Here is a 14,174-nt window from a genome sequence, read left to right as displayed (position 1 = left end):
AAAGTGCTGGGATTACAAGCATGAGCCACCTCGCCTGGCCTGTTCTTGTTTTTTGAGACAGAGTCTCTGTTGCCCAGGCTAGAGTGCGATGGTGCAGTCACTGCAGCCTCTACCTCCAGGCTCAGATGATCCACCTCAACCTCTCGATTAGCTGGGACTGCAGTCACATGCCACCAATGCTGGCTAGTTTGTTTGTTTTTTGAGATGGAGTTTCTCTCTTGTTGCCCAGGCTGGAGTGCAATGGTGGTCTTAGGTCACTGCAGCCTCTACCTCCAGGCTCAGACAATCCACCTCAACCTCTCGATTAGCTGGGACTGCAGTCACATGCCACCAATGCTGGCTAGTTTGTTTGTTTTTTGAGATGGAGTTTCTCTCTTGTTGCCCAGGCTGGAGTGCAATGGTGGTCTTAGGTCACTGCAGCCTCTACCTCCAGGCTCAGACAATCCACCTCAACCTCTCGATTAGCTGGGAATGCAGTCACATGCCACCAATGCTGGCTAGTTTGTTTGTTTTTTGAGATGGAGTTTCTCTCTTGTTGCCCAGGCTGGAGTGCAGTGGTGGTCTTAGGTCACTGCAGCCTCTACCTCCAGGCTCAGACAATCCACCTCAACCTCTCGATTAGCTGGGACTGCAGTCACATGCCACCAATGCTGGCTAGTTTGTTTGTTTTTTGAGATGGAGTTTCTCTCTTGTTGCCCAGGCTGGAGTGCAATGGTGGTCTTAGGTCACTGCAGCCTCTACCTCCAGGCTCAGACAATCCACCTCAACCTCTCGATTAGCTGGGAATGCAGTCACATGCCACCAATGCTGGCTAGTTTGTTTTTTGAGATGGAGTTTCTCTCTTGTTGCCCAGGCTGGAGCGCAATGGTGCGATCTCGGCTCACTGCAACCTCTACCTTCCGGGTTCAAGCGATTCTTCTGCCTCAGCCTCCTGAGTAGCTGGGATTACAGGCATACACCACCACACCCAGCTAATTTTGTATTTTTAGTAGAGACAGGGTTTCTCCATGTCGGTCAGGCAGGTCTCAAACTCCCAACCTCAGGTGATCTGCCTGCCTCAGCCTCCCAAAGTGCTGGGATTACAGGTGTGGGCCACCACACCTGGCCAATGCAGCTAATTTTTTTTGTATTTTTTTGTAGAGACGGGGTTTTGCTATGTTGCCTAGGCTGGTCTCAAGCTCCTGGGCTCAAGCGATTCACTTGCCTCAACCTCCTGAAGTCCTGGGATTACAGGCATAAGCCACCATGCCTGGCTGTTGTATTTCTTTAAATAGCATTGGACTGTTCTTGCATGCAGTTAAGTTACTTGTGATCAGTTTGATCCTTTCACGTCTTGCTTTTAAGCTTTCTTAGGGTGAGTCTAATACAGCCTTTAAATACAGCCTTTAATTTTAGGGGTAATTTTGCCCCACTATTAAGGCACTATTCTGAAAATTCTACCCAATGTCTATCATATTATAAGGTCTTTCCATTCTGACAGGTAGAAGCTATTCACAGTCCTGTCTGAACTCCAGGAACTGCTTTCTGATCATTCTTCTTTGGTTGGTTTGTTTCCGCTGTTTGTTTCCTTTAATTAACATCTAGGCTGGGCATCGGGCGCAGTGGCTCACGACTGTAATCCCAACACTTTGAGAGGCTGAGGCAGGCAGATCATGAGGTCAGGATGAGACCATCCTGGCTACTATGGTGAAACCCCATCTCTACTAAAAATACAAAAAATTAGCCAGGCATGGTGGCATACACCTGTAGTCCCAGTTACTTGGGAGGCTGAGGCAGGAGAATCGCTGGAACCCAGGAGGCGGAGGTTGCAGTGAGCCAAGATCGTGCCATTGCACTCCAGCCTAAACAGAGACTCTATCTCAAAAAAAAAATTCAAATCTAAATTGATTACACATCTTCTATAAATATGGAAATGTATATGAACAAAATATATAGATTTTTTGGCAAATGCCTAGGGAAGAATGGTGTCAGTCAAGTTCATCCAAGGTTTTTTGTTGTTGTTGTTTTGTTTTGTTTTTTGAGACGGAGTCTCGCTCTGTCGCCCAGGTTGGAGTGCAGTGGTGCAATGTCGGCTCACTGCAAGCTCCGCCTCCCGGGTTCACGCCATTCTCCTGCCTCAGCCTCCTGAGTAGCTGGGACTACCGGCTCCCGCCACCACAGCTGGCTAATTTGTTGTAGTTTTAGTAGAGACGGGGTTTCACCGTGTTAGCCAGGATGGTCTCGATCTCCTGACCTCGTGATCTGCCTGCCTTGGCCTCCCAAAGTGCTGGGATTACAGGCGTGAGCCACCACCTGGCCAAGTTCATCAGGCACAGCCTGATGGTTTTAAGCAGCAGCATCTATGCTGCCAGGGCATGGTCAACGTTTAGGGACAGAGGTAAGTATTCTCAATCCATGCATCCCTTCGAGTTATTCTTTTAATGCCTGATAACCATCTGGCGCTGCTGGACAGTTCTTAAATTCTTCTGATGCAATTTTAATTTCATGCATCACCTACAACCTCCTGAAATGTCAGTGACTTTGATAGCTGTAGCTAAGGAAAGTTTTCTTTGAGAATTTGGGTCACGTTTAGCTCCCTCTCAGTCTGGGAGGCAAACATCCGATGAACACGGTGGAGAAGAAGAAACCCACAGATCCCACAGAGCAGAGGCACTGCGGCGGCCAGGATCCATGCCGCCATGCCCAGCCAACCTCTAATGTTTCTTTCCTGGCCCTTTCGTGCATGTGCAGGTGAGTATTTGACAAACAGGCGATCTCCATAGCTCTCTCAATCTACAGCTCCCTCCTTTCCAGACACTACATGTTCTAGCCAACTTGGCTGGCCTCCCTGAACGTGGATCTCTTTCTCTTCTACTCGTGGACTCTGTGTGAGTTTCCCCTTCCTGAGTGTGGCATGGATACTGCCTCCAGGGGTAAAACTGGGACAGTTGTAGAATTTACCTTGTTTTCCTTCTTGCAGGGATCAAAATCCTATGCTGCCTGTTGTCTGATGTCTGAAAATGTTTCATATATTACATCCATTTTTCTAGTTGTTTACTACAGTGGGAGGGCAATTCCCAGAGCACCTCATCCTTCACACAGAAGCAAAAGTCCTGTATCCTTGATGCTACTGGGAATAAATGTCTCACAATATGATTATTCAATTCCCTGTAAGCATTTTACACTTAAGGGAGCACTCTACCAATAAGGTCCCTGGTTTCTCTTAACTTCTAGAATTGACAGCCCATTTGACTCAGTGGTTGGCATCCTTCCTCAACCCCTGTTCACAGCCACACCTGCCCAGGTGACCTAGGGAAGATATCCCCTCTTCAGGAATACTCATTATCAGGATCAGAACGACAGCCTTTTTTTTGTTTCTTTTTTTTGAGATGGAGTCTTGCTCTGTCGCCCAGGCTGGAGTGCAGTGGCGTGATCTTGGCTCACTGCAACCTCTGCCTCCTGGGTTCAAGCAATTCTCCTGCCTCAGCCTCCTAACTGGGACTACAGGCACGTGCCATCATGCCCGCCTAATTTTTGTATTTTTAGTAGAGACAGGGTTTCACCATATTGGCCAGGCTGGTCTTGAACTCCTGACCTTGTGATCTGCCCACCTCGGGCTCCCAAAGTGCTGGGATTACAGGCGTGAGTCACCGTGCCCAGCCTACAGCCTTCTTACCGTGGGAGATCAAGCAACATTTCCTTTCCTTACAGCACTGGTTTTCAGGTTTCAAAGTAAGCACGTGAGACAGTTGTTTCATGAACCATACATAAGTCTTAATTCTTTCTTTCTTTCTTTCTTTCCTTCTTTCCTTTTCTTGTTCTTTTTTTTTTTTTTTTTAAGAGACAAGGATCTTGCTATGTTGCCCAGGCTGGCCTTGAACTCCTGGGCACAAGCAATCCTTGCACTTCAACATCCTGTGTAGTTGAGACCGCAAGTGCACGCCACCTTGTCTGGCACAACTAAAATTTTTTGCACCTGATTTTCTTCTTAATTTTATGTTTTATATTTTTTCTATTAAAGTCAACCAGAACAGTGAGACTTTTTTTAACACAAAAATTTAAATTTAGGTTATAGCCTCAGTTGTATGCCAGCCTGGTGCAAATGTTAAGTTTTTGACAACTTGACTTTCAATCTTCAGATGTTCTATATTTAAGTAAAGACAAAAAAAGAAACATTTCACTCTCTACACAATCCCAAGATAAACTGACATTTGGAAGAGTCATTTGTGTGTGTGTGTGTGTGTGACGGTGTATAAAAGACTCTCACCCCTGCCTGGCCTGGGCAGCATATCCATTTCCAGTCATGTGAAGGAAGAAGCAAGAAAGCTGATTTGGTCTTGGGTCCCTGAGAGATTGCTGTTGGGTATCAGGACCTGTGCTTGGCAAAATTATACAGGAACAAACATATACCTGATCCTCCTTCTAGAATCAGTTTTTTTGAAATGGAGGCAACCTCAGAACTGGGAGTCTGTCCTGCCTGCTACACCACTCCTCCCATTTTACAAGTGGGAGAAGCATGCCAGAGAAAGGAATTGACTAGCCCAGTCCCCCACTAGCTTGCAGCCCTAAGAGTTCTCCATAAACCTTAGCGGGAATTCACCAACTTAGCAAACTACTGTAGAGTACTCACACGTGGCTACCATATTAGTTCGAAATATTCTCGAGAGCCTTTTTTTTTCTCTTTTGAGTCAGGGTCTCGCTCTGTCACCCAGGCTGGAGTGCAGTGATGCAATCGTGGCTCACTGCGACCTCAAACTCCCCATCTCCAGTGACACTCCCACCACAGCTCTCCAACTGGCTGGGACTACAGATGTGCGACACCACGTTTGGCTAATTTTTTTTTTAACTTTTTGTAGCGACGGGGCTCTCGCTGTGTTAAGACTATTTTTAAGAGCAGTTTGGGCCAGGCACAGTGGCTCACACCTGTAATCCCAACACTTTGGGAGGCCAAGGTGGGAGGATCACTTGAGCCCAGTAGTTTGAGACCAGCTTGGCTAACATGGTGAAACCCCATCTCTACAAAAAATACAAAACTTAGCCAGGCATGATGGCGTGTGCCTATAGTCCCAGCTACTCGGGAGGCTGAGCTGGGAGGATTGCTTGAGCCTGGTAGGTTGAGGCTATAGTGAGCTGTGTTTGCACCACTCCACTCCAGCCTGAGTCACAAAGTAAGACCCTGTCTCCAAAAAAATTTTAAAAGGCAGTTTTAAGTTGACAGCAAAATTGGGAGGAAGGTGCAGAGCTTTCCCACATACCTGTGCCCTCACTCACACAGCCTCTCCCATTATCAACATCCTCCACCAGAGTGGTACATTTGCTACAATGAATGAACCTATATTGACACATCATCCTCACCCAAACTCCATATTCAACCTGAGGGTAGAATCTTGGTGGTGTACATCCTATGGGTTTGGACAAATATATGACATGTGCCTACCATAAAGGTATATGGAATATTTCCACTGCCCTAAAAGTTCTTCGTGTGCTCCCTATTCTTCTCCAACCCCCTTCCGAACCATGCAAACCAATTTTTTTTTTTTTTGAGATGGAGTCTCTCTCTGTCTCACAGGCTAGAGTGCAGTGGCACAATCTCGGCTCACTGCAACCTCCGCCTCTCAGGTTCAAGTGATTCTCCTACCTCAGCCTCCTGAGTAGCTGGGATTACAGGCATGCGCCACCACACCCAACTAATTTTTGTATTTCTAGTAGAGACAGAGTTTCGCCATGTTGGCCAGGCTGGTCATGAACTCCTGGCCTCAGGTGATCCACCTGCCTCGGCCTCCCAAAGTGCTGGGATTACAGGCGTGAGCCACCGCACCCAGCCCCTCTTCCATGTCTTTTCATGGCTTGATAGCTCATTTCTTTTTAGCACTGAGTTATATTCCATTGTCTGGATGTACCACAGTTTATCCATTTACCTACTAAAGAACATTTTGGTTGCTTCCAAGTTTTGGCAATTAGGAATAAAGCTACTATAAACATCTGTGTGCACAGCCTGAATTTGTAAGTTTATTTCAGTTCTCCCTAAACACAAGCAGAAGATTTAAAGAAGATTAAAGTAAAGAATAGAAGAAAACAAACAAATGAAAAAAGGACACATCTTTTAGATGTCGACAAAGAAGACCTAGTCTATCCACTCACCCTACATCCCCACATCCTGGGAAGAATTTCCAAGGCCGGGCACTCTGGATACCCTCCCTCATGGTTTAAACATTCTTCTTCTCTAGATAGACACAGTTGATGACAGATGTGGTGTTTCAATGGCTCCTCCTGCCTAATGGCTTTACTGGGCATGCCCCCAGCATTACTCTCCCAGGAGAACAGAAGGTCTTACTATGTTGCTCAGGCTGGTCTGAAACTCCTGGCCTCGAGCGATCCTCCCCAACTCGACCTCCCAAAGTGCCAGGATTACAGGTATGAGCCACCATGCCCAGGTGTATGAACATTTGTTAGCAGACAGGTACAACACACAGCCCCACCTGTCCAAAAAGCACAAATCTTAAAGGGACCCCGTCATTCAACTCCTCTCAACCCCAGAGCCATGTGTTACTCTCCTGGGAACTTCAGGATAGCTGTCTGAAAACACTCCAGGGAGGCTAAAGTGGAGGATCACTTGAACCCAGGAGTTTGAGACCAGCTAGGGCAACATAGTGAGACCTGGTCTCCACAAAAAGTAAATTAGGCTGGGCTCAATAGCTCACACCTGTAATCCCGACACTTTGGAAGACTGAGGTGGACGGATTGCCTGAGCACAGGAGTTTGAGACCAGCTTGGGCAACATGGCAAGATCCCGTCTCTACAAAAAACACAAAAATTAGCCAGGCGTGGTGGCGCACACCTGTAGTCCTGGCTACTCCGAAGGCTAAGGTGGTAGAGTCACCTCAGCCCAGGGATATTGAGGCTGCAGGGAGCCATGATCGTGCACTACAGCCTGGGTGACAGAGTAAGGCCCCCATCTCAAAAATAATAAATTACTTAAAAAATCAGCCTGGCACGGTGGCACGCACCTGCAGCCCCACCTACTTTGGAGGCTGAGGTGAGAGGATTGCTTGAGCCTGGAAGTCGAGGCTGCAGTAAGCGATGATCACACACTGCACTCCAGCCTGGGCAACAGAGTGAGACCCTGTTCCTCCTCCCCCACTCCCCCCAAAAAGAGAAGAAACATCCAGTGGCCTCCATGCCATGAGGAATAGGATTCACATGTTCTTAAAGACTGAGAGCAGAAACTTCCTGTCCAACATTGTATTAGTCAGGGTTCTCCAGAGAAACTGAACCGAGAGGATGTGTATGTATTTAGAAAGATTTATCATAAGGAATTAGCTTTTGCAGTTATACAGGTGGGCAAGTCCAAAATCTACACCGTGGGCCAGCTGGTTCAAGACCCAGAAGATAATTTTCTGTGAAGAATGTTTCACAGCTGGGCATGGTGGCACGTGCCTGAAGTCCCAGCTACTCCAGAGGCTGAGGGTAGGAGGATCACTTGAGCCCAGGAGACAGAGGCTGCAGTGATCTGAGATGGCACCACTGTACTCCAGCCTGGGAGAAAGATCGAGACCCTATCTCAACAACAAACAAAACAAACAAACAAAAAATGTTGATCTCATCCAAAAACACCCTCCAAATTCACAAATCAAGCATCAGACATCATGAGACCTTGAACGGACCACTCTAGGGAGATGGCCTTGCCTTAGGGAAAGTGCAGAAGTGTCCACTATCCTTGTTCTCAACCCCTTTCCAGCCCCCTGCCCCCTCTGGTGTCCACAACTGTGGTGCAGTCACCATCACCACATCTACCGTCCCAGAGCCCTCAGGAGCAGATGGCTTGAGATCTGGCCTCTGCCACCCCACCACCGGAGGACCCTAAGTACTTGTATACCTAATTAGGTAGCTTCTCAGTGGACTCAGGGTCAAGTCTAAACTCAGCATGGATGTTAGGCTCTTCATAATTTAGCCTCCACCTTAACCTCCAGCAGTCGTATTAACTCTGGTCTCACTAAGCACTTATCCCAGGATGAGCCGGACTCTCACACCCTTAGGCCTTTGCACACACTATCCATCGGCATAGACGGCACTGCTGCTCAAGATGTGACTGCAGGCCACCGTCATCAGCATCACCTAGGAAAGGTGCAAATGTATGCTCTAGCCTAGACCAACTGCATCAGAATCTCTGGGGTAGGGCCAAAAAAATCTGAGTTTTAACAAGCTCTTCTGGTGATTCTAAACACTAAACTTTGAGAGCCTGGAGAACACTCCCCTTTTTTTCCAGTCTGTGGTCATTCACAATTGCTGAGTTCTTTTCTGCCTCCAGTGGCTAGAGGCAGAAAGAAACACAAGCCTCCTCCCTTGCCGCCTTGGCACTGGAGGTATTTTACCTGTTAGAACGACTCTCAGACTGAGTCTGCACCTGTATGAACTTTTTTTTTTTCTTGAGACAGGGTCTCACTCTATTGCTTGGGCTGGAGTGCAGTGGCACAATCATGGCTCACCACAGCCTTGACCTCCCAGGCTTAGGTGATCCTCCCACCTCAGCCTCCCCAGTAGCTGGAACTACAAGTGCATGCCACCAGGCCCACCAAATTTTTTGTACTTTTAGTAGAGACAGGATTTCGCCATGTTGCTCAGGCTGGTCTTGAACTCCTGGGCTCCAGTGATCCTCCTATATCAGCCTCCCAAAGTGCTGGGATTATAGGCGTGAGCCAGGACACCCAGACTGAACTTTTTTTTAAAAAAAAACAGGGTCTCACTCTGCCACCCAGGCTAGGGTGCAGTGGTGAGACTAGGATTCATTGTACCCTCGACCTCCTTGGCTCAAGTAACACTCCTGCCTCAGCCTCCTGAGTAGCTAGGACTACAGGTGCACACCACCACAGTGGGTTTTTTAAAATTTTTTGTAGACACGAGGTCTTACTATGTTGCTCAGGCTGGTCTGAAACTCCTGGCCTCGAGCGATCCTCCCCAACTCGACCTCCCAAAGTGCCAGGATTACAGGTATGAGCCACCATGCCCAGGTGTATGAACATTTGTTAGCAGACAGGTACAACACACAGCCCCACCTGTCCAAAAAGCACAAACCTGGCAGGGTACAATGGCTCACGCCTGTAATCCCAGCACTTTGGGGCCGAGGCGGGTGGATCACCTGAGGTCAGGAGTTTCAGACCCGGCAGGCCAACATGGTGAAACCTCATCTGTCCTAAAAATACAAAAATTAGCTGGGCGTGGGGGCACCTGTAAATCTCAGCTATTCGGGAGGCTGAGGCAGGAGAATCACTTGAACCCGGGAGACAGAGGTTCCAGTGAGCTGAGATTGCACCACTGCACTCCAGCCTGGGCGACAGAGTGAGACTTGGTCTCAAAAAAAAAAAAAAAAAAGCACAAACCTGCTGCTTGTCTTTTTCGGGCAGTGGTTCTTAACCTGGGCTATTCATTCAAATCACCTGGGGATATTTTAAAGGCTCAATGCCCAAGCTACACCCCAGAGTAGGGGGAGGAAGGGAGAAATCTAAGAACTGGTATTTTTTTTAAAGCTCCTCAAGAAGTTACAGGAAATTTCACTTCCAGGCAAACAACACTCAGACTTGAAAGGGTGGCCAGTCCCTCCACACCTGTGGGTATTTCTAGTTGGGTGGGACGAGAGACTGAGAAAAGAAATAAGACAGAGAGTCAAAGTGTAGAGAAAGAACAGTGGGCCCAGAGGACCGGCGCTCAGCATACCAAGGACCTGCACCGGCACCAGTCTCTGAGTTCCCTCAGTTTTTGTTGATTATTAGTTTCACTATCTCAGCAAGAAGAACGCAATAGGAGAGCAGGGTGATAATAGGGAGAAGGTCAGCAAGAAAACGTGTGAGCAAAAGAATCTGTGTCATAATTAAGTTCAAGGGAAGGTACTATGCCTGGATGTGCACGTAGGCCAGATTTATGCTTTTCTCCGCCCACACATCTCAGTGGAGTAAAGAGTAACAGAGCAGCATTGCTGCCACCATGTCTCGCCTCCCGCCATAGGGTGGTTTTTCTCCTATCTCATAATTGAACAAATGTACCATCGGGTTTTATACTGAGACATTCCATTCCCAGGGGCAGGCAGGAGACAGTGGCCTTCCTCTATCTCAACTGCAAGAGGCTTTCCTCTTTTACTAATCCCCCTCAGCACAGACCCTTTACGAGTGATGGGCTGGGGACGGTCAGGTCTGTCCCATCCCAGGAGGCCATATTTCAGACTATCACATGGGGAGAAACCTTGGACAATACCCGACCTTCCAGGGCAGAGGTCCCTGCGGCTTTCCGCAGTGCATTGTGCCCCTGGTTTATCGAGACTAGAGAATGGCGATGACTTTTACCAAGCATATTGCTTGTAAACATTTTGTTAACAAGGCACGTCCTGCATAGCCCTAGATCCCTTAAACCTTGATTCCATAGAACACATGTTTTTGTGAGCTTAATATTGGGACAAAGAGGTTGGGTCAAAGTGGCTGGGGCAAAGTTACAGATTAACAGCATCTCAGGGCAAAGCAATTGTTCAGGGTAAGGTCAAAATGAAATTTCTTATATCTTCCCTTTCTATATAGACACAGTAACCGTCTGATCTCTTTCTTTTCCCTACAAGACTTTTTTTTTTTTTTTTTTTTTTCTCTTGAGACGGAGTTTTTCACTCTTGTTGTCCACGCTGGAGTGCAATGGCACGATTTCTGCTCACTGCAACCTCCGCCTCCTGGGTTCAAGCGATTCTCCTGCCTCAGCCTCCTGAGTAGCTGGGATTACAGGCATGCACCACCATGCCCGGCTAATTTTGTATTTTTAGTAGAGAGGGGGTTTCTCCATGTTGGTCAGGCTGGTCTCGAACTCCCGACCTCAAGTGATCATCCGCCTGCCTCAGCCTCCCAAAGTGCTGGGATTACAGGCGTGAGCCACCAGCACCCGGCGCAATATTCAGATTTCCTATCCCATCAGATAACCAACTAACTCTTCCGTAAGAGATGAGACCTTGAGAGAAGGAATGCAGAGCTGAGAATTCCAGACCTGAAGAGCTACCTAGAAGGTACCTAAGTCGCTATTTAATCATCTTCATAGGCTAGAAATGAAGTCAGTCCAGGCTTGGGCCACATCCACCCAAACTCACTCTCTTCCTTCCAACTTTCCACTGTGGCACTGCAGCTGATTGTCTCTGGAACCATCCAGACCAATGGAGAAAAACACGTTCATTTAGCTGAGTCCTCAGTAGGAACCAGACAGGAGGGGAAGGAAGGCAGAAAAGGCCTGGCTGTAGTGCATGCGTCGCTGACCTCCAGTGCGGCCAGAGCCTCAGAAGGTCAGTTTCAACCCCAGCCAGGTTGTTAACCGACAGTACAGGAAGGTGGATGTGATCCTCATACCTGTTGGTGCTTTGTCTCTGACTATGACCAGGTTCCATTGCCTTCCAATCCCAGCTCTTCCATTGGCCAGTTAGATCCATTTGCCTGGCCTGGATATTGAGCAACAAGATACAGATGTGAGGGTTTCAGGGTTTGGCCATGGATTTCAGTCCTCAGGTGCCCCCACCTCTGCCCATATCCTGCTCCTTTCCAGTGTCTGCACTCTGAAGGAGACTTGTTGCTAGAATTTATCATTTGAGTACTCTAAGTAAGATTGCTATTATAGGATACACGTAGAAAACACTGGCAGAGGCCGGGCGCGGTGGCTCACGCCTGTAATCCCAGCACTTTGGGAGGCTGAGGTGAGCAGATCATGAGATCAGGAGATCGAGACCATCCTGGCTAACATGGTGAAATCCCGTCTCTACTAAAAAATACAAAAAATTAGCCAGGCGTGGTGGCGGGCGCCTGTAGTCCCAGCTACTCGGGAGGCTGAGGCAGGAGAATGGCATGAACCCAGGAAGCAGAGCTTGCAGTGAGCCAAGATTGAGCCACTGCACTCCAGCCTGGGGGACAGAGCAAGACTCTGTCTCCAAAAAAAAAAAAAAAAAAAAAAGAAAACACTAGCAGATTTAGTGGTTTTTTTGTTTTTTTTTTTTTTTGAGATGGAGTTTCCCTCTTGTTGCCCAGGGTGGAGTGTGATGGTGCAATCTCGGCTCAGTACAAGCTCCACCTCCCGGTTTCAAATGATTTTCCTGCTTCAGCTTCTTGAGTAGCTAGGAGTACAGGCACCCACCACCATCCCCAGCTAAATTTTTTTTTATTTTTAGTAGAGACGGGGTTTCACCATGTAGGTCAGGCTGGTCTCGAACTCCTGATTTGCAGGCCAGGCATGGTGGCTCACGCCTGTAATCCCAGTACTTTGGGAGGCCAAGGCAGGCAGATCACTTAAGATCAGGAGTTTGAGACCAGCCTGACCAACATAAGGAAACTCGCCTCTACTAAAAATACAAAATTAGCTGGGCATGGTGGTGCATGCCCGTAATCCCAGCTACTCCGGAGGCTGAGGCAGGAGAATTGCTTGAAGTCAGGAGGCAGAGGTTGCAAGGAGCCGAGATCATGCCATTGCACTCTAGCCTGGGTGACAGAGCAAGACTCCATCTCAAAAAAAAAAAAAAAGACACTTACTGGTCAGGAACAGTGGCTCATGCCTATAATCCCAGCACTTTGGAGGCCGAGGCGGGAGGATTGAATGAGTCCAGGAGTTTGAGGCTGTAGTGTGCCGTGATCACACCTGTGAAAAACCACTGTACCCCAGCCTCAGCAGCATAGTGGAACTGTCTCTTAGAAAAAAATGACATGAGGCCGGGCGAGGTGACTCACGCCTGTAAATCCCCAGCACTTTGGGAGGCCAAAGTGGGCAGATCACTTGAGGTCGGGAGTTCGAGACCACCCTGACCAACATGGAGCAACCCCGTCTCTACTAAAAATGCAAAATTAGCTGGGTGTGGTGGCGCGCATGCCTGTAATCCCAGCTACTCGGGAGGCTAAGGCAGGAGAATTGCTTGAACCCAGAAGGTGGAGGTTGCGGTGAGCTGAGATTGAGCCACCGCAGCCTGGGCAACAAGAGTGAAACTCCATCTCAAAAAAAAAAAAAAGACATGAGCTGAGGGCTGGGTGCAGTGGCTCATGCCTGTAATCCCAGCACTTTGGGAGTCCAAAGGGGGTGGATCGCTTGAGGTCAGGTGTTCTAGACCAGCCTGGCCAAGATGGTGAATTCTCGTCTCTACTAAAAATACAAAAGCTAGCCACGCATTGTAGTGGGTGCCTGTAATCCCAGCTACTAGGGAGGCTGAGGCAGGACAATCACTTGAACCCAGGAGGCGGAGGTTGCAATGAGCCAAGATCCCAGCACTGCACTCCAGCCTGCACAACAGAGCAAGACTCCGTCTTGGAAAAAAAAAAAAAAAAATGTCATGAGAGGTACAAGAGGGGTCAGGAAAACCACCTGCAGAGGCTGCAGAGCAGTAAGAGTTAGCCAGGTGGTCAGGTGAAGGAACAATGAGGAGTAGTATGGCATGGTGGCCAGGGAGAGCAGCAACATTTCAAAGTGAGATGCCAGAATAGTGAGTTCCAAAAACTCCTGAGTCAAGTATGACTGGGACATAAGATGAGAGAAGTGAAAAGACAGGCAACCAGGCAGACAGGCAGGGTCCTGCTCAGGAAGGGCCCTCTAAGCCACTTGAAGGAGTGTGGAATTTATCCTTTCAGCATTATGCTGTCACTGATCTTTTTTTTTGGGGGGGGGGGACAGGGTCTCTCTCTGTTGCCCAGGCCATAGTGCAGTGGTACGATCATGCCTCACTGCAGCTTTGACCTCCTGAGCTCAAGTAATCCTCCCATTTCAGTGCCCCGAGTAGCTGGGACTACAGGCATGCCACTATGCCCAACTAATTTATTTATTGTAGAGATGGGGTCTCACTATGTTACCCATGCTGGTCTCAAACTACTGGCCTCAAGTGATCCTCCTGCCTTGGGCTCTCAAAGTGCTGGGATTATGGGCATGAGCCACCCCACCTGGACAACTGAGCTATTTTAATCTGGAGAGTTTTGTGGTCAGATTTTCCCTTTAATGAAATGAAGGTTTGGCCTTCGCTGTAACATTTTTACTGTTTCTCAGGGTGTGGCCCATGAACAGTTTACATCAGAACCCTGGATCGCTGCACGTACACATGTACAAATCAGAGTCTGTATTTCAACCTAGTTTCTTCCCTGATTCGTCACTGAACACGCACAGGCATACATACCTTAAAGTTCTTTGAAGAACCCCCAATTTAGCAGCCAGAAAAG

General features: G+C 48.1%; 2 pseudogenes; both read right to left on the bottom strand.

The window, feature by feature from the left end:
* Positions 1 to 1,951: 1,951 nt before the first annotated feature.
* LOC134731936 (bolA-like protein 3) lies at positions 1,952 to 2,897 on the bottom strand (annotated as a pseudogene).
* A 6,828-nt stretch (positions 2,898 to 9,725) lies between these two features.
* Positions 9,726 to 10,335, bottom strand: LOC129458261 (uncharacterized; annotated as a pseudogene).
* Between the last annotated feature and the right edge of the window lie 3,839 nt (positions 10,336 to 14,174).

The sequence above is a fragment of the Symphalangus syndactylus genome, chromosome 19 (assembly GCF_028878055.3).
Source record: "Symphalangus syndactylus isolate Jambi chromosome 19, NHGRI_mSymSyn1-v2.1_pri, whole genome shotgun sequence".
In the NCBI taxonomy this organism is placed as follows: Eukaryota; Metazoa; Chordata; class Mammalia; order Primates; family Hylobatidae; genus Symphalangus; species Symphalangus syndactylus.
Note: the sequence above shows the minus strand (reverse complement) of the source record. Positions and strands in the feature narration are given on the sequence as shown.